This window comes from Desmodus rotundus, chromosome 5, assembly GCF_022682495.2.
Source record: "Desmodus rotundus isolate HL8 chromosome 5, HLdesRot8A.1, whole genome shotgun sequence".
Classification (NCBI taxonomy): domain Eukaryota; kingdom Metazoa; phylum Chordata; class Mammalia; order Chiroptera; family Phyllostomidae; genus Desmodus; species Desmodus rotundus.
The window spans coordinates 14,982,589-15,000,300 of NC_071391.1; the positions used below are offsets into that span (position 1 = coordinate 14,982,589).

The 17,712-nt window shown below is 52.1% G+C and overlaps 1 protein-coding gene across 6 annotated transcripts in view; it reads right to left on the minus strand.

Moving 5' to 3' along the window:
- TSPAN18 (tetraspanin 18) overlaps positions 1-17,712 on the minus strand; it is a 163,305-nt gene that overhangs the window by 131,695 nt on the left and 13,898 nt on the right. Inside the window, exon 2 of one of the 6 annotated variants that reach the window (XM_071221410.1) lies at positions 316-369. The exons of 4 other annotated variants lie outside the window; for them this stretch is intronic. The gene's annotated coding sequence lies outside the window, so the exon portion shown is untranslated. Of the gene's footprint in view, positions 1-315; positions 370-9,291; positions 9,368-17,712 lie in introns of those variants that run through there. One more of the 6 variants, XM_053924589.1, reaches the window with a different exon arrangement.

Sequence of the window (17,712 nt, forward strand, 5' to 3'; positions counted from 1 at the left end):
TAGCTAGAATGTTACCAACTCGGTGTGGGAGCTCCATTTTCCTTGGGTGGTGAAAAGGCTTTCTGAGTAATTTTGAAAATGTGGAAGAGAATTAATCATTGCCTAATGAATGCAGGCTCTTTGGGCAGAACTAAACTTTCAAGATCCGGTATCCATGAAGAGATAAGAAATAAGAGGAGGGGTCTTTGGTGGTGAAAAACACAACTCAGCCCCAGAGTGCAAAGGCCAAAGTCCGACCTCTCCCCCGCTTCCTCTCTGTCAGTCTGAGCCCGCAGGTCACCAAGGGATCGAATTCACCATGTCCAGGCCACATACCTGCCTGCCAGGGTTTAGGCCAGTCCCAGGGGACCAGGGTCCTCACAGGCACAGCTGAGAAACAAAAGCAAAACTTAGAGCAGACAGGGAGAGCCAAGCTCGCCGACCCCCCTCCCGACTCCTTCTGCCCTTGGGTGAGCAGGCCGCACTGGGGAGGTCCCAATCACGTTTCGGGTCACCTCAAACGAGTCCGACGGTAAGCCTGCCGCCCTCTCCACTGCTGTAAGAAAGTATCACCACTTCAGGGGTGAGGGCCGTGAACTCAGGAGGAATTAAATAACTTGCCCAGGGTCCTACCGCTGAAACGGGACAGAGCCAGGACCAGAACTCAGGTCCCTGGGAAGTTTCGCTGGTGCCCGTGCCGTCTCCACAGCGAGAGAGGGCAAGCAGGGGAGCGATGAGTCCAAGGTGTGCTGCGCGGACCCCAGCGTCGGTGCACCACACTCATGGACGTTCTCAGACCACCCTGCTAACGGATGGGGAACAGGGCTGGGCTAAAGGATTGCGCCTCTCTCTCCAGCTCAGTTACCCAGGCAGTGTCAGCAGGGGAACCTCACGACTAAGGCTGCAATCAGGGGGATTCATGATACATATACACACGTGTGTGTGTGTGTGTGTATCCTGTGTGTGTGTATATGGATATATATGAGGTCTGTCCAGAAAAAGTCCAGCCACTGTCAATATAACGAGAATGGTTCGCATGACATTGATGTGACCTGGCAGCCAAGGAGCGTGGACTGGAATGTGCATATGTGAACAGTGATGACTTCACTGCACTAGTCAGTGGGGGCAGTAGACGCCGTTGAGTGAGCATGTGTACTGTGTGGCCATTGTATTCAAAATGACTGAGCAAGTAGGGCAATGAATCTGCGTCAGATTTTGCATTAAGCTTGCACATTCTTCCATGGACGACTCAGAAGTCTTTCGGGGACGACGCAATGAGTGCAGCACTAATGAACGTGTGGCACAAATCCTTCAAAGACGGTCGAGAATCTGTTGCAAGTGATCCACGTTCTGCAACAAGCAGAACACCCGAGAATGCTCAACTTGGCCCCTACAGCCCAGATCTGGTGCCCTGCAGCTTCTGGCTTTTCTAAAAACTAAAGTCACCTTTGGAAGGGAAGAGATCTCAGACCATCGGTGAGATTCAGGAAAATAACGACGGGGCAGCTGGTGGAGATTGGGAGAACTGTGTGAGGTCCCAAGGCGCCTACTTTGAAGGGGAGAGAGGCATCATTATCCTATGTACAATATTTCTCATATCTTGTATCCTCTTAATAAATGTCTCTATTCTTCATATTACATGGCTGGATACTTTACATATACATATATATATCATATAATTTTCATTAACTGCAAATTGAAAGTGCTTCTTTACCCGTGTACCATGACCTTCTAGATCTCAGTGTAACCACATACGTGTGAACATGTGCCTGCATGAGCCCACATGTAGACTGTGCGACTTTACACAAGTGGGATCTTACCCCAGATGTCCTACAACACCGCTGACCAGAGACATCATGGCTGCCCGCGACTGAGAGACGACACAGACCTCCTGGGTCTCTTTCACAGCGGCACAGTGCCCCACCGTAGGTGCGGACCACGATATATTTTCCTCTTCACCGTGGGTACGAGGGCTGTTTCTGCCTCCAGCCACTCCACCCTTGCAATGGTCCCCACAGCTCCGTGTGGGAAAGTCCATGCATTTCCAAAGCCTGAAAGGGGACGGCTAGGCCGAGGCTCTGCATCCCCCACCTCGGAATAGACGCAGACAGGCTGCCTTCCCCAAATGCCGAGTCGCCTCCCCTCACACAGCAGGGGAAGAAGGAGCCCCTTTTCTTGGATGCAAATTAGAATATCCAGGGTTCTGTCTACAGAAGGGCTTTTCTGGTCACCTCCCAGTGGCCTGGGAGGACCGAGTCTCCTGGACAAAAGGAGTTGATTTCTTGGCTCCTGCAGATGGCCCGGCTTCACTGCCCGGGGGCATCTCTGAGGAACTCGGGCCCACCTGGGCCCGCAACTACATTTATAGGCTCAGAACTGATAATGAGCTTTTATGAGCTCTGGGGACCTTGAGGAACATGTATTAATGTCAAGCATGCCTGTCAGCCACGCAGCCTGGGTGAATGTCACACATTAACGAAATGAAAGGCTGCAGCCACACGGGGAAGGAGCTGGGGGCTGCACGTCAGGCGGCACAGGTAGGCCCGTCAATAACAAAATTACTTTCCAGGCTCTGCACTCCGGGCCTGGAGCTGTCTGCTGTCTTCAGAGGAATTCTGCCTTCTCGCAGCTTGAGAAGAGATTAGTTTATTACCAGTCTGCCAGGAGGGGCAAAATCCAGCACTAATCCTAATTCCCATTTAAGCAAATCTGCTTTGTGTGAGAGAAACCAGCTGGGCTTGGAATTTCTTCCCTCCTTTCCCTGCGATCTCATTCCAGCCCCCTCCTCTTTGCGGAGGAGGGAGGTCACGGCAGATGTTGGACCCAGAGCCCTCCGGGGAGGGAGGACGGAATCCCAGGGTTTAGGGCCAGGAGGAGGGACTGGTGCTGGGGAACAAGAGGCAGCAATGAAAGACAGTGAGCCCAGTGATGGTGTTCATTGTTGGCCTCGTCCCGGGCTCTGGAAAGGAAAGGCCACCACCCTCTAGGTCCCAGACTTGCTCCTGCTTTGGAGTAAGATCCCCCAGGTTTGAAGTGGCACAGGTGGAAGTCCCCAGGCCACCCCTAACTAGTTCTGTGACCCCAAGCAGGTGACCTTCCTACTCCGTCCCTCCACTTCTTGTCTGGGAAGCAGGGCTGACAGCGGCTGGTAACTTCTAAGCTGTTGTGAGGGTCACACGAGGGATGTATGCACAGGGCCTAGCAGGGAGCCTGCCCTACGATACCCTATTTCTTGACTCTAAGTCTCTGGACTATGTTTTATGAACTTCTAGGAAAGAAAACACTGCCAGTGAAATAATTATGACAGGTCACTGTTTGTATGACACATCCTGGTTTCAGAGACATTAAGATATTAAAAAGTAAAGTGGGACTTCTTACACTCAGAAATATAGTAAGAACTTAACCAGTGGTGGTGAATGGCCAAGTCCTCCCATTTTGTAAAGTCCGGCTCAAAACTCAGATCTTTTTCCTCCTCGTCTTCCAAACAAAGCGAATCTGCACCGTGTAAGGAAAACCAGCTCTCAAGTCGTAAGAAAAATTCTGAGAGCCACTTCAGGGTCCTGGATGAGGCCCAGGTGAGAGATTGAAATGTCTACCCTCCTGGTTCCCACTCCATTTTTAAGTCAAAATAGAACATACACACACAGCACCGTGAGTGCGCAGCCCACTGAATTTTCACAAACTGAGCACCGCTGCGTAACTGACACCCACACCAAAGACTCTTCCCAGTTCTCCCCGCCAAGGTTCTCTGCCATCCCATGTCTCTCAGATCAGCCCTGACTGTCCAACCCCCCCACCCCTGCCCGTCCTGCCTGCGATCAGCCTCACCATTGCCCGTCTGCTTGTTGTAACAGGCTCCCGGATGCTCAGCCAGCCAGTCGCCTCTATTCCCCTCCATCTGCTCTCTCCTTTGCTGTACGACTGAGCCCATAAGTGTGGGGTACCATGTCTCTCTCTCCTGCCTCAGCGGGTTCCCGGTCTCCCTTTGCCTACACGTGTGGACTTTTATTATCTTATCCCTCGTTGCCCATTTTTCTAGGCCCTCCTTCAGGTCCTCGCAATATACACAGACCCCGCGGTCCAACTGAACTCATCTGCACAGTGTGGACAATTAGAGTCCTGACCTCCTGGCCTGAGCTGGGGATTAGATGAGCTAACAGATTGTAAGTGGTTCCCACGGTACCGGGCAAAAAATAAGCAGACGATAAACAGAGGAAGGAGCAATTATATAAAATAGAATCTGCTTGCTACTTTTTGTAACAAAGGTGGTGGCCATGATTAGTGGTTCCAAGTTATAGTTCTCAGATCCCTCCCTCCCTCCCTCAGGGATCTACACGAAGAACAGATGGGATCTACACCCCAGACATATGCTAACACTTAATTCACAACAGCTGGACTTTCTGATTATTTTATATATTAAGTTTCCACATAAAACTGAAGACCACTAGTTTAGAGTCTCTTGATATCCTAGATCCCAGGTCAGTAGGATTTCAGAGGAGGAGAGCTGGGAAGGCTTCCGGGAAGACGCATCAAGGAAGGGATGAAGGGAGGTGATCAGCCCAATGATGAGCCTTTTCCTGGCTAGCTCCTCTACAACCCCCCACCTCAACTCCAGCCACTCTACACCTCTCCCTGGTTCCCAGGTGGAAATGCCATCCTTCCGAGCCCTGTGACCACAAGGGCTCTTGATCTTGTGCCCCAGAAGGGGCAGCATCCTCAGTGAGACCCTGGGGGCAGCACAGCCGTGGGCCCCCCTCCCCCATACCAATGCCAGGCCACAGGATCCAGGCTGAGGCACTGCCAGCTGATTCCGGGCTTGTTGACAGATAAGAGCTCTGCAGTTTATGGCTCCAAAGCAAAGCAAGGGCTTTGTTTTGCTTTGTTTTAAATTAGCAGCGCAGGGGGTTGGTATGTGGGTGGGGGAGAGGGAAAGACGCCAAGGCGCGTTCAGGAGGAGTTCCTGCTGTGTCCTGCATCTCAACTATCCCTGGAGCAGCTCCTAATGAAGCCACGTCCCTTCTCTGCCTCTTCTCTCCACCTGCACTTATCTCGCTGGGAGGGAGGGTCTTCCCAGCGCCACCCCACCCTGTCACTCAGCCCCCATCATCCAGTTCCCATAATGAGTCCCTCAACGGGCCTGCTAATTGTGCCTCAAGGTCACTGTGGGGCTGAGATGGGAGCCATGACATCCTGGGAAAGATCAGGATTTATTTTTCCTGCCTAAAGGGAGAGCCGCTCCCCACATTTAATTGAGCAGAACCCTGTGGGTGTTGGCACAGCTAGTAAGGGTCCCAGTGAACAAGGAACTCCCAAGCAGGGCCCATTAGCTCTTGGTGGCCTGGGGAGGGTGAAAGGGCTAGAGTGGAGGGGATGTACCAACCCCGTAAGTTAACACGTGAAGCTGTTTATTCTCAATGCAACGGTCATTAGTAATCACCTCCCCACCTCCCATTAGGTCTGGGGCTTTTCTGCAGGCAGCACATGCTAGCCAGGGTCTCTCGTGCCCTCCTCAATAGTACCTGTGTGAGACAGACACTGCCAAGGTGCTCAGCTGAGCAGGAAGGACAGCGGGCAGCCTCTGGGAGCCTGTCACCAGTGGGCTCTGCCCTGCATTTGCTCCTGTTCTGTCCTGTCTGGAAGAGCTTTCTTGTTGCCTGAAGGAGGTAAAGACATGGGCTGTCCATCCTATGCATCCTCTGGAGCTCACGTCACTTTTCTTCCCTCCCACCCTGCGAGGGGAGTATTACCACTCTTCCCATTTTGCAGAAGAGGACAGAGAGCAGCAGCATTTTTCTGTAACTAAACACTGGTGCATCGTTGGTGGAGAAAGGGAAACAGAAAACACAAGTGATGCCATCCACATCTGCCAAGTAAGGCTCGCTCCCTCCCACAAGGGGGGGGCTGCCCAGCAGACCTAGAACCTGATGGTTTAAGGGACCCGTCCCTGAAGGTAGAGCCCAACCTGCCCGCCCCTGCTCCACAGTGTCATCTGAATGAACAAACAAACAAAAGACATGAAGAAATGCCTCTTCTACAGACTCTTCTAGCACCTGGCCAGCGCCCTCTTCTCTCTAGCGAAGGAGGGGCCTGAGGCCCACAGAGGGCGAGCGGCTCAGCCCCAGGCACAGAGCTGAATCAGGCTGAGGACCAGAGCCCATGGTTTTGCGCTCAGCCAAAGCCCTCAGAGCCACTTCACCTGCGTCCAGCCTGCACTGGGCCAACCCACAAGTTCACCCTCCCAAGGATGAATCCAAGAGGTTCCCAGGCCACTGGGCTGACATGCAAAGATGCCTGGGGTTCATAGGCTACGAGAAGAACCAGTGCTTCCGGCACCTGGTTCAGGAAAGGTGGAGCCTGTCCTAGCGCTGAGGTTGGCTTTGATACTAATTCTGCCTCCACACGTCCCAGATCTTGAGCTCAGCATGGACCCACCGTGTGGTCTCACATACACAGGACGCGCTTCCGAGGATCCTCCACCTCTGAAAGAGGCAGGACAGTCACGCGCTGCCTAACGATGTTTTGTGCTCAGGGACAAAGCACGGATGTCGGTCCCATAAGGTCCTAACGGAGCCACGAAACTCCTGTCGCCTAGTGAGGTCGTAGCCTTCACAACATCGCTGTTTAGGTCGCAGCTGCCGGACCTGTCGTCAGGTCGCAGCGGATCGCGTCCCCCTCGTGTCCGGGTTGCTGCTGCTCTAAGAAACCTGCTGCACTGCCGGTCGTGGAAAAGCTCGGCACGTACAGGACGCAGAGCGTGTGATGTGGATGACGATAACAGACGGCTAGGCTGCCGGTGTATGTATTTACTGTACTACAAGGGGGACCCGCCCAAAAATGGAGTTTAAAAAAAATTGTCTATTTATTCTTGCATGTTTAAACGTCAGTCACCTTCAAAGGACTCTCCATTCGATGCAATACACCTATCGAGACTTTCTTTTTCCCCCACTCAAAACAGTTATTGAACTCGTCCGTCTTGATGCCTTTTAGTGCTTCTGTATTCTGTTGCACCTCTTCCACGGCAGCCAGGCGGTTCCCTTTGGGGACTTTTTTCGTCAGGGAAACCAAAGTCAGTTGCTTGGGGCAAGATGTGTGACCAGATGTGGGGCAACTCAAGTGTTGGAATATTTTAGTCTTAGGTAATAGTCAATAAGCTTAGTAGTTAATGCATGTAAAAAGCTATCGTTTTAGGAACTGAAGGTACCGCCCACCCTGACTCTAAGAGGCCACAAGCAATTCAACCTTTGTGCTCCAGAGGAGACCATAAGCCATCGAGGTGGGACCTGAGCCACTGTGTTCCAGGGAGAGAATCCCGCCACCACCCAGGACACAGATGTAGAAAGTCACCCAGGACACAGGACACAGGGCCCAGATAGAAAATCACCGGTCAGCAGAGGAAAGGACGTCAGGGAAACTGCCGGACTGCAGCTGTTATCTGATTAACCTCTTTCCTGAATTCCAGATTCCTTACCTATACTTTCTTCCCTTGAATTCCAGATCCCCTCCGTACACTTGGCCCCCTTATGAAAAGGCTGGCTTGAAAGGAAAGGTAAGACAGTTCATGAGGGTACACAACCCACTGTCTTCTCAGATCGTGGGCCATCTGAGTAAAGTGCCCATAAAGGTTCAATCCCTGTCTCTGCTAGTCACAGGCAGCAGTCACAAGCTGCTTTTCTGATTTCATAGGGAGGGTGGGGTACGGGGCTCATGGCATTTTTGGTCAAAAACTACTGGCTATTCAGCATGTTGTGGGCAGGTGTGCTCGTAAATCACCCATCATAAATGGGCAAACGTGTTGAAAGAGTCTTCAAAAAATATTCACTGAAGCCGAACACAGCCTCTCACAACAACGCCAGCTGGTACACTGATACAGATGGGTTTCTAGAACACTCACCTAGTGGGGAAAGTCTGTATTACAAGGGGCCCGCCCTCCAGAAGATAATTCTGGTATTTTGGGTGGGGTGAGGGGTCCTCCCTCATATTTATCATTATTTTAGAGTGTGCCTTTCTCTTTACGAAAAACAAGAAGTTCACCGTAACACTGTGCTGTGTACACCAGCAGCCTCACACATCTCGTGTTTACCGCGTCTCTTGATTGCATCATTTCCTCTTGTGCTTGATAGAATTTCGTGTTGTTGTATAAATTCATTGTAGCCTAAGTGTCCTGTGTTTCTGAAGTCTACAGGAGCGGGCAGTAATGCCCTCAGCCTTCGCAGCCGCTCACCGACTTGCCCACAGCAGCTTCAAGTCCTACAAGCCTCCTTCCTAGTAAGTGTCCTAAGTGTCCAGGTAATACCATTTGCTATCTTTTAGATCACACTTGACTGTATCTTTTCTCTACTTGGATACACAAATACCTAACACTGTGTGGTAGCTGGCTACAATATTCAGCACAGTAACATGCTGAACAGGCTTATAGCCCAGGAGCAGTAGGCTGCACCTCACAGCCTGGCCATGTCGTAGGCTGTACCACGTAAGTGTGTGTAAGTGCACTTTATGCTGTTCACACGATGACAAAATCAGCTAATAACACGTTTCTCAGAACGTATCCCTGTCATTAAGTGACACATGACTGTATTAAAAAGCCACGTGATAGTAATAGAGATGTTTCCAAACTGGCCACCCTGCAGCTAGCAAGGAAGCTGAAAGCTGAGAACTCCTAACCAGAGCGGAGTGAAGCAGCCACGCCCAGGGCCAACCACAGTTTCCTCCTCAACCTGGGGCTATTAATTCAGACTTTACAATCCACAGGGATGTGGTGGAATGGGGAGAGCTGCACCCCAATTCTTGGTGATTCTCCCCTGCTCAAGTCCATGTAAATATATTCTAATGCAGAAAAGGTTCTGCAGGGGGTAGGACAGCAGAGGCATTAGCATTTTGATGGGTTTTCCCAACACGTGGAACAAGAGAGCTTTAAAATTCATAGTGAAGCCATTAATCCTTCCAGCCACACTTCTCCCTCCCCAGCTGGAGGTGGCCAAGGAGTTTTACCCCTTTAAGACCTTGATTAGGAAAAAAAGTCAGGAGCTCAGAAAGCTCAGTCTTATGAGACCTACAGAGAAGAGACAAGGTGGGTTTTCTAGACTGAGTGTGCGTAGAGAGCCCTCCAGACACAGTTAAATGGCAGGATCGGGGTGGGGTGATGCAAAGGCTGTGACAGTGCGTGGGGGTTGGGAGTGTCTCTGACTCCAACAAGGACCCAGGAGAGGGTCCTGCCAGTTCCTTCCAGCAAGGGTCACCCTCTGTAACCAACAAAAGCCATTCCCCTTAACACCCGCGGTCACTCACCGAGTGAGCATCTCCGCAGTGACTCACCTATTAGGTGCTTGGGAGAGAAGAATCTGGGAGAGGGTGCAGCTCAGCAAATCCCTGATTTCAAGAAACTCAGTCTAGACAGAGACAGGGAAACCGGTGGTCATAAGAAAACGTGGTGGTGACAGAAGCCAGTGCAGCTGCCCTGGGACCCCAAGGAGGGGTGGGGGCACCTCTGTCAAGGTGGGTTTATGAGCAGGTCACACCCTTTGGGGAATTCTGGGTCCTCCTTTAAAACTTCCCTTTGAAGATGACTGTGATGGACTATTAAGCGTGGAAGGGGAGGGGCGCCACGTTTTCTAGTGTATAAGCGGGAAGTGTATGTAGACAGTGTCGAGAAAAATGACCCCAAACCTGGAAATCAGGCAAGGGGAGGCCTGTCTTTTCTACACCACAGTGGACCGTTGTTTAGCAGCCCCCCCCTGAACTGTCCAGGGGATTCCAGAAGAATGTAAGTGTTAACTCTTGTCCAGGTACATGTGCATCTGTAGGTCTTGTAGAAAAGATGACCGCAAGGGGTAAGAATTTATCCAAAGGTGGCCTGCCTTGCATCCAATCCAGCCACCACCCCAGCGTTCTCCCTCCACTGCCCGAATGGCCACCGTTCCTCCGATTCTCCTGAGAACAGCTCTGCCATCCTGCTGGCTCCCACATTAATGAGCCGAATCGATCTTTGACCCACGTTCATTTCACATTTACGAGACGTCACGGGATTTACAATTTTTTGAAAGTGATACTCTGACAGTACATGCCCAATTACACCACACACACAACGCACAGGCGGAACTGGGAAGGAATACGGCAAAACGTTACCAATGGGCGTCTTTCGGTAGCGGGCGTATGTATGCATGGGACTTTTATAATCAGGAAAAAAGGTGATAAATAGTACTTTTTACATAGAGAAACATCCCCTCCAATCTCAACCCCTCCATCTAAAATTCCTCAAAGTAATAGCTAATGCAAAGTGCTTGCTAATCTTCTCTGGGGGGGCGGGGCGCTGAGCACTTTCTGTGGGTTGTCTCTCTGGGGTCTCCTCCCCCCACCATGGGAAGGCACTATTCCCAGCCCCACTGGACCGTTGAGGAAACGGAAGCACGGAGAGTTAGCCTCACATCACAGGTGTGAGCAGTAGGACAGGGGTGCGTACCCCAGGCAGCCCTGCCCCAAGGCCGCCTTCTCAACCACCCGGCCAGAGGCTGGCCTCCCACGAAGAACAGGAAGAAATAAACACATCTGCTGGGCTGCCAGGGTCAGGCCTGCAGAAGGCCATGTTCACACCCACTCCCAAAGCACACAATGTGCTGGGAAGCCAAGGGCAGGCCTCGCCAGCCTTGAATTGAATTCACATGTGTCTCTTCCACCCTTGCAGACGGGGACCGGGTCTTCTCCATTCTTGACCCTCTCATCGCACTGGGACACAGGCGCAAGGGCGCTGGGCAAACGGGTCAGAACACCTCCCTACCTGCTGCTGGCTAAATCTGCTTATGCACTCTAGAAGCCAGCCTCGAACTGAATCAGTAGTTCGCTTGATCTCTCTCTGTGCCCACACAGGCACTACAGAACTGGCTTACTACCTAGATCATAAAGCAAAGGGGAGACTGGCTTCAGCAAAGACAGGGTTTGGTGTGTTTGAAAGGTCCCCGGCCTAGGAACACGAGAGGCCAAGAGCGCTGCCTCTAAATCACTGCGTGACCTTGGGCAAGTCAGCAAGCTGTTGGGGGGCACAGCACCTGGCCTTTAAAATGGGCAGGGGGACCCACAGTGCTATGACGCCTGGATGTTTTGCCGGCTCAATCTCGCTTTGGCCGCCGGGGTATTTTACATGCAGCAGGCGTGGGGCCTTCACCAGCGAGCCACACCGATTGATTATCACTAAAGCACTTCCAGTGGCAGGTTACCATGGGCTAAGTCTGTGTAGAAATTAGGTTTTGAGGGAGGAAAACCACGTGATCTCAAAATCCGAACGGGGGAGCTGCAAGATGGGGAATGTGGGACGTGGGGAGAGATGCCTCATTTAATCAGGCTCTTGAGAGTCCCTGCAAACCGCCCCATCTGTGGGCTCATTCTGGCCCCAATTTATTTATTTATTTTGGTCAAACACCTGCAGATTCAGGCAGAATTACTTGGGTAAATACTGTGTTTCTAAAGCTTCCAAATAGAAAGCTCCATTTTCCTTGATTGAACAATAAATATCCATCCAGCTTTTACCTATGGCTGGGAGGAGGCAGGAGAGAGAATAATTCAGAAATGCCAGCCCCTAAGTAAGTGTCAATATTGAAAGACACGTCTCTAGGTAATTGAGATCAATGGGCAAAAGAAACACAGAGGACCCTCTTATAAAAATGGGCAATGCAGCTGCTAATGAAAACGATTCTGCTTCTGATTCCTAGGGGAGTTTCTGCCCCGTGGGGGACCTCAGTTTCATTATCTATCACCTCTTGGCCTGTGATGCTGAAAATGGGTTCCTCAGGAAACACCAAAGTGGAGGCAAGGTGGGCAGGGCAGCCCCCTATCCTGCTTCAATGTGGAAGCTCCATTATATTCCATATTGGCTATTCCACATTGAACTTTCTTTGACTTCTATGGCCATAGGTAAGTTGAATGCCACTGGACTAAGTCATCCCAGTCCTTTTCACTTCTGTATTTGGAATGCCCAAGACGGTACGTTGGTTAAGAAGCCCCAGGCATTCCAGTGGCCAAGTGGTTTTTATCCAAAGGCATCATGGTAACTCATGTACGATGTCACTCTAATTCCGGGACGAGGCTTTCCATGCCAGGTGGCAAGCTCCCCTCCCTAGTGAAAGGGTCTTCCATGACAGATCATAAAGCCACAGTAAGAGCGAGCACGCACGGAGCTCTGACATTGTCCTGGGTAACGGGTAACATACTGTACCTCTCAGTCCTCACGGCAACCTGACCTAATAGCGGTTAATCTTCTCTCCGTTTTGCAGATGGAGAACCTCAGGATCTGAGGGCTTGGGTAACCTGCCCAAGGCCACACAGCTCCTAAGTCAGGATTTAAGCCCAGCAGCCTGATTCTTAATGACTGCCTAAAATCTAACCCCCCAGGAAGCCACAGAATACCGTGCTGGAAGGGGACTCGGGGATCACTGGTCCCTCTCCTCCGTTTTACAATGGGTGACCAAGGCCCAGCAAGGGGAAGGCACTCACCCAAGGTCCACGATGAGTTTGTAGCAGAGGGGGGTTAAAGAGCGGGGTTAAAACTCGGGCTCGCACCTTGAGATCCTGTGTCTCTGCACTCCACCTTGGCATCCCTGGGCCACTCAGGAGGACAGCCGGACTTGGCGGTCGGACGCTTAGCTCCAGTGAGGCCACTGCTCAGCTGCAGACCCAGACCTGCCACTGACACACTGTGACACACTCAGCCTCATCGTGTCCCAGGTGCACCACCCCTAAACGGGAGTGACAGCAGCACTTCACCTGCAGGGCCGTTGCAAGGACAGTGTGTTCCCAGGGGGTGTGTTCTGAGTAAATCCAGCCTCTCCATCCTGGGGCAGGCTGAGGGTGGACACAACACGAAACGAATCCTTTTGGTGGATCTGGGACAGGAAACGTAGGGTCTCTGTCCTGAGTCCCACCACCCCTCCCTCACTGGCAGGGGCAAATCGACCACTGCCCAGAGTGTCCCTAGTCACCTCTGCCGGGGACATCGGGAGGAAGAGGAATGAGACCGGCTGAGACTGGTGTTGTGTCTCTCTAAAGTCAAGAGTGAATCATCCTCTTGAACTTTCTGTTTTATCCTGACCTCATGTTAATTTCTAGCTCAAAATAAAATGATGTCTCTTCAGTACCAGGAAAAGGCTAAAAAGTAATTTCAGGTTGGCATGCGGTCTGCCTAATGAGATCCGATCCGCTCATTTGCAGAGTCAGGAGATTTGAGATGCAGAAAGGACCCTGTCTTGAGCATCTGAGGGCCTGCATAGGAAAGTGATCGTCTCCCTGAATGTAAACCGATAGCTTGGCCTCTGTGGGGCAAGGAGGAAACTGAGGCCCAGGGAGGTCAAGTGATTTGGCCCGTGTCGCTGCACAGCCATGGAACAGGTCAGTAAAAGAGATAAAGGAGATAAAGGGCTCGGGACCTCAGGCTCTGCTGGGGTGGGGGCAGGGTGGAGGAGATGGGAAGAGGAGGGGGAGTGTGAGTGTGAATTTGCACATATATCTGAGTGTGTGTAGTTAAGAGAGACTGGGGGCCTCTGAGGTAGAAGGAAAAACATTTGGGCCATTTGAAGTTCTACCTGCACTTAAACTGAGTGAGAAGATGAGTGTGAACAAACAAGAGGGTGGACGAGTGAGCAAGATGTGTGTGAGTGGGGCAAGTAAATGACCGAGTGAGAGGAAATCCGAGGGCTGGAGAGAGAGAACAAGGGGAGGAAAAACATTTGGTCCATTTTCAAGTTCCCACAGTTCAATAAATCAAAACAGATTGTTTTAAGACAAAGAGGCATTTCAAACCACATCCTTTACACCAAAGTCAACCCCAAATAGCCCACTAGTTGCTTTTGCAAACCAGTACCAGCAGCAACAATAATATTCACAATCTTATTTAGGATTCTTGAGCAGCAGCGATGAGTCAGGTATGACTAGTGCCCATTTTCCAGATAGGGCTACTGAGGTGTGGAGAGAGGAAGTCACTTGGTCCCTACACCTCCCCACCTAAGTGGTTTCTGGGATGAGGACACCTGGAAGGCAGCAAAGATCCAACCAACAAGCTTCTAGTGGGAACACCATGCACCTGAAAACCATTGCCTTGAGACAGGGCTGCTCCTGGCTGTGAACAGACTGGAGAAGAGTGGTACCAAGGAGCTGGGAGGGAATACAGCATGTCCCCAAGCTCCAGCTGCCCCACAAGGCAAAGCAGAAACCCCCCTGTGTGGGAGTGCCTGGTGTCCTGACCAGCAGGATTAGCTGCTGGGAGCTGTAGTCACCACCCCACCTGGCGCCTGGCCCTGAGAGGCCAGAGGAACCATGCCTTTCCATGCAAGCCACGCTCTGGTGCACGGGGTGGGCCAGGGAGGAGGGCACTGCCAGAGCCCCAGAGAACTTCCATCCCCCATCCCAATAGCAGCAGAACCCAACATCAGCATCTCCCGCCCCAACATCAGCAGGCCCACTGGGTCCAGGTGGCTGCACCTCAGTAACCACTCCCCTCCCAATGGGCGTGAGGGGACACCACCTGGCCAGCTAGCTGTGCTCTGTCAAGCGCCCACAGCCATCAGGCATGCTGTGCACTTTCTAATCATAGTCTTGTCCTAACCCCAAACAATCCTTTGAGGTAGGTGCTACTCTTCTTACTTTCCAAATGGGTAAACCGAGGCTCAGGGAGACTAAATAACTCATCTGAAGTTACCAAGAAAGTAAGTTTAGGCAGAATCAGGATTGGCTGGGAAGACCAGGAGGCATTTGCTCCTCCTAACTCACCTTCAAGGCCCTTCCCTCTGATGCAGGGTGGGAGTCCCAGAGGGCAGCATTTTGTCGTGAGTTCCAAATGCAAACCCCAACAGAGATCCGGAAGCAGAACGGGAGAGAGGCACAGCCCACTTAGAGGGGGCAGCTGCTGCTCATCCCTGGGCCATTCTCGCCACACAGGGGTTGGTTTTATAGACAGTGAACAAGCCTAGAGAGGGACAGTGCCTTGCCTAAGGTCACACAGCAAGGCTACAGCAAAACTGGAACATGAATCTACCTCCCCATTTCTAATCCAGATCTCTTTCTCTCCACTCTATGGGAACTCTCACAGCCAATCAGGAGCCATGGGAAAAGCCGGAAATATGATGGTAACCTACCTCATCTCAAATCTATCACATTCGTTTCACTTCCTCCCCACTAAGAGTAAAGTGTGGAGACAGTGCCTGGGCTGGCTGCAGGCTGGGGCTCTCGGCCACAGCCAAGAGCAGATAAGACGGCGTTCTCGCTGACCCCCCCGCTGTAAGTCAGAGACGTACCCCTCAGGCAGCTGAGATCGGTGGTCTGACACGGCTGCAAATCACCCTTTTCCGAAGTGACGATACACACAGACCCAGGGAGGGGCGCCGCCCTACAGGTGTTTCCAGCAGCAGCAGGGAGGCCTCTGGTGTCTTACCGCTTCCCGTCTTTATTACCATTTGCAGAAAAACTCAATACATTTTGCTGCAAGTGAAAACCAAGCCATCTGACATCCTCTCTTCAGCCAGGCCAGATGACTCCTTCTTCTTCCACCCTCACTGATACTTGGGTCCCTAACATCTGCAAATCTGCCTTTTGAAGCAATTTGGAGTGAAATGTGCCCAAAACTGGGTCCTCAGACTGTTAGAGGGCATATCCTCCCTCTGGACCACTTTATCTTCACTTCCAAAGTCTCCTTATCCTGTGGAGCTTCAGGGCTTCCACGGTGACAGAGGAAGGCACCCAGCATGCCCCTCCACTTCCAGAAGGGAAGGCAGGACTCCAGAAATGGCCCCCATCTTTGGGGGACTTCTGGCTACTCCCAGAGGTGGCAGAACTGATGTAACAGAAAAAGGACCCAAGTGCAACTCAACGTGGGGTCTTCCTAGCTCCAGCGCAGGTATTCCCACGAGGTCTATTCACCCTTCTCCCCCAACGTCGGGGACACGCCATTTGTTCACGGCGAGGCACATGCGCTGCCCCCCAGAGGGGCCTCTCCGGTGCTACACTCAGCACCCCATGTGCACTTGGTTACCTCGGGCTCCCACCCACATGCACGGCTGCTATCTGGTTCCACACAGAGGGAAAAAGAGGCATGAATACTTAACCAGTCCGAGATTACACAGAGCAGAAAGCGGCAGGGCCAGCACTCACCCACAACGCCAGACCCCGGGCCCCAGCTCCAGCTACTGCATCACCTGGCTCTCTTCGCATTACCCACTGAACTGGCCCATCCGTTCACACTGAACTTGACCTCACGCTGTTGCTCCTCGCCCCATAGATACAGTCATCCCTGGCCTTCAACATGGCACTGATTTCAGACACAGCCCTCGGTGACACCTGAAGGCAGGCAGAACCCATACAAGAGCACCTGTGTACACACTTGTACATCATCAGCTCCTGAGTTCTTTTGGGGGGAAAAAGTGCTAACTCTGTTCACAGCCTCTTGTTAACTGATAGAAGAGACAAGTGAGCTGAGATCACCTGCCACGCCCCACAGGAGCGCTCTCAAGAACAATGGCTTCTAAGGAATCACCACGTCCCAAGGCGTACTTTAGTCTTGGGGCATTAGGCCACAGCAGGAGTCTTACTACTCTTACCAGGAACAGTAAGAAAGGGCCTCTGGCAGAGGGAGACCTTGTATGGCAGGAAAAGAGGGTTAACTAAGCGCAAGGCAGGCCCTGTCCTCCATAGCACTCTGCAGAGTAGGAGGACCACCTGAGTCACCCACACAGCCAGGGAAGCGCACCCCCCCCCAGAGGTGAGGGTCCCATGCAACGACATACACTAAAAAGTCCAAATTCAAGAGCTTTAAGGAAGGGCCTGCTGGCCTTGGAGGTCGCAGGCATGAGGGGGCAGCTTGAGGCAGCGTCAATGGGACCTCTGTGCAGTTGGGCTCCTGCCCTCCCCGCCTCGTGTCCCCAGGAGGGGACCCGGGAGGCCAGGCTGGGTGGCCCAGGGTGCCCCTGCTGCCTGGCTTGCCTGCGCCCAGGGTACCACACAAGGGGGACCTGTAGGGAAGACCAACAGAAAGAAACTCTCCATGTCCCCAGAGGGGGTCTGAGGCTGGGGAGGAGCTTGGGAGGTGAGAGGAGTGGGCAAGAGGGCCCAGCCTGAATGCGCGCAGGGGCTTGAAGACCCAGAAAGCCTCCATTATGCAGTGTTGGGCTGGAGTGTTACACCACCTCTGGGTGCACCACCCTCAGCCTGAAATCTTCAGGGAAAGTCTAGTACACATGGAAGAAAAGAATGAATGATTGCCTACACCAAGCAACGCCAGGAGCCCCTTTCTGCATCCAACAGAGCTCAGAAGCAAAAAGCCCCTTAGGATGGAAAAAGCCAGGCCTTTCTGTGGTTCAGACAAACACTTCCAGTTTCACATGTGGCCCTCCACCAACTGGGTGATGTATGGAATTTGATAATCTCAGGAGAGCAGGTTCCCCTTCCATAAAACGAGGACTGAAAAATCTTACCACAATCGGATTACTGGGCATCGGATGAACTAGTGTCTATGGGCCTAGCACACATGTGTGTCGGTTCTGCTGCGCTGCTGGAGAGAAAGGGAAAGGAGGAGAGCCACCACGGTCGGTCACTCCGCGCCCAGCCTAAGGCTCGACACTTGATCCAGCCTTTGCTGTCCCTTTTTTCCAAATGGGGAACCTGAGGCTCAGGATAAAAAATTTGCCAAATGCCATGCAGCTGGGGAGGGGCATACCCAGAATTCGAACCCAGATCTGAGAGACTCAGAAACCAAAATTCTCA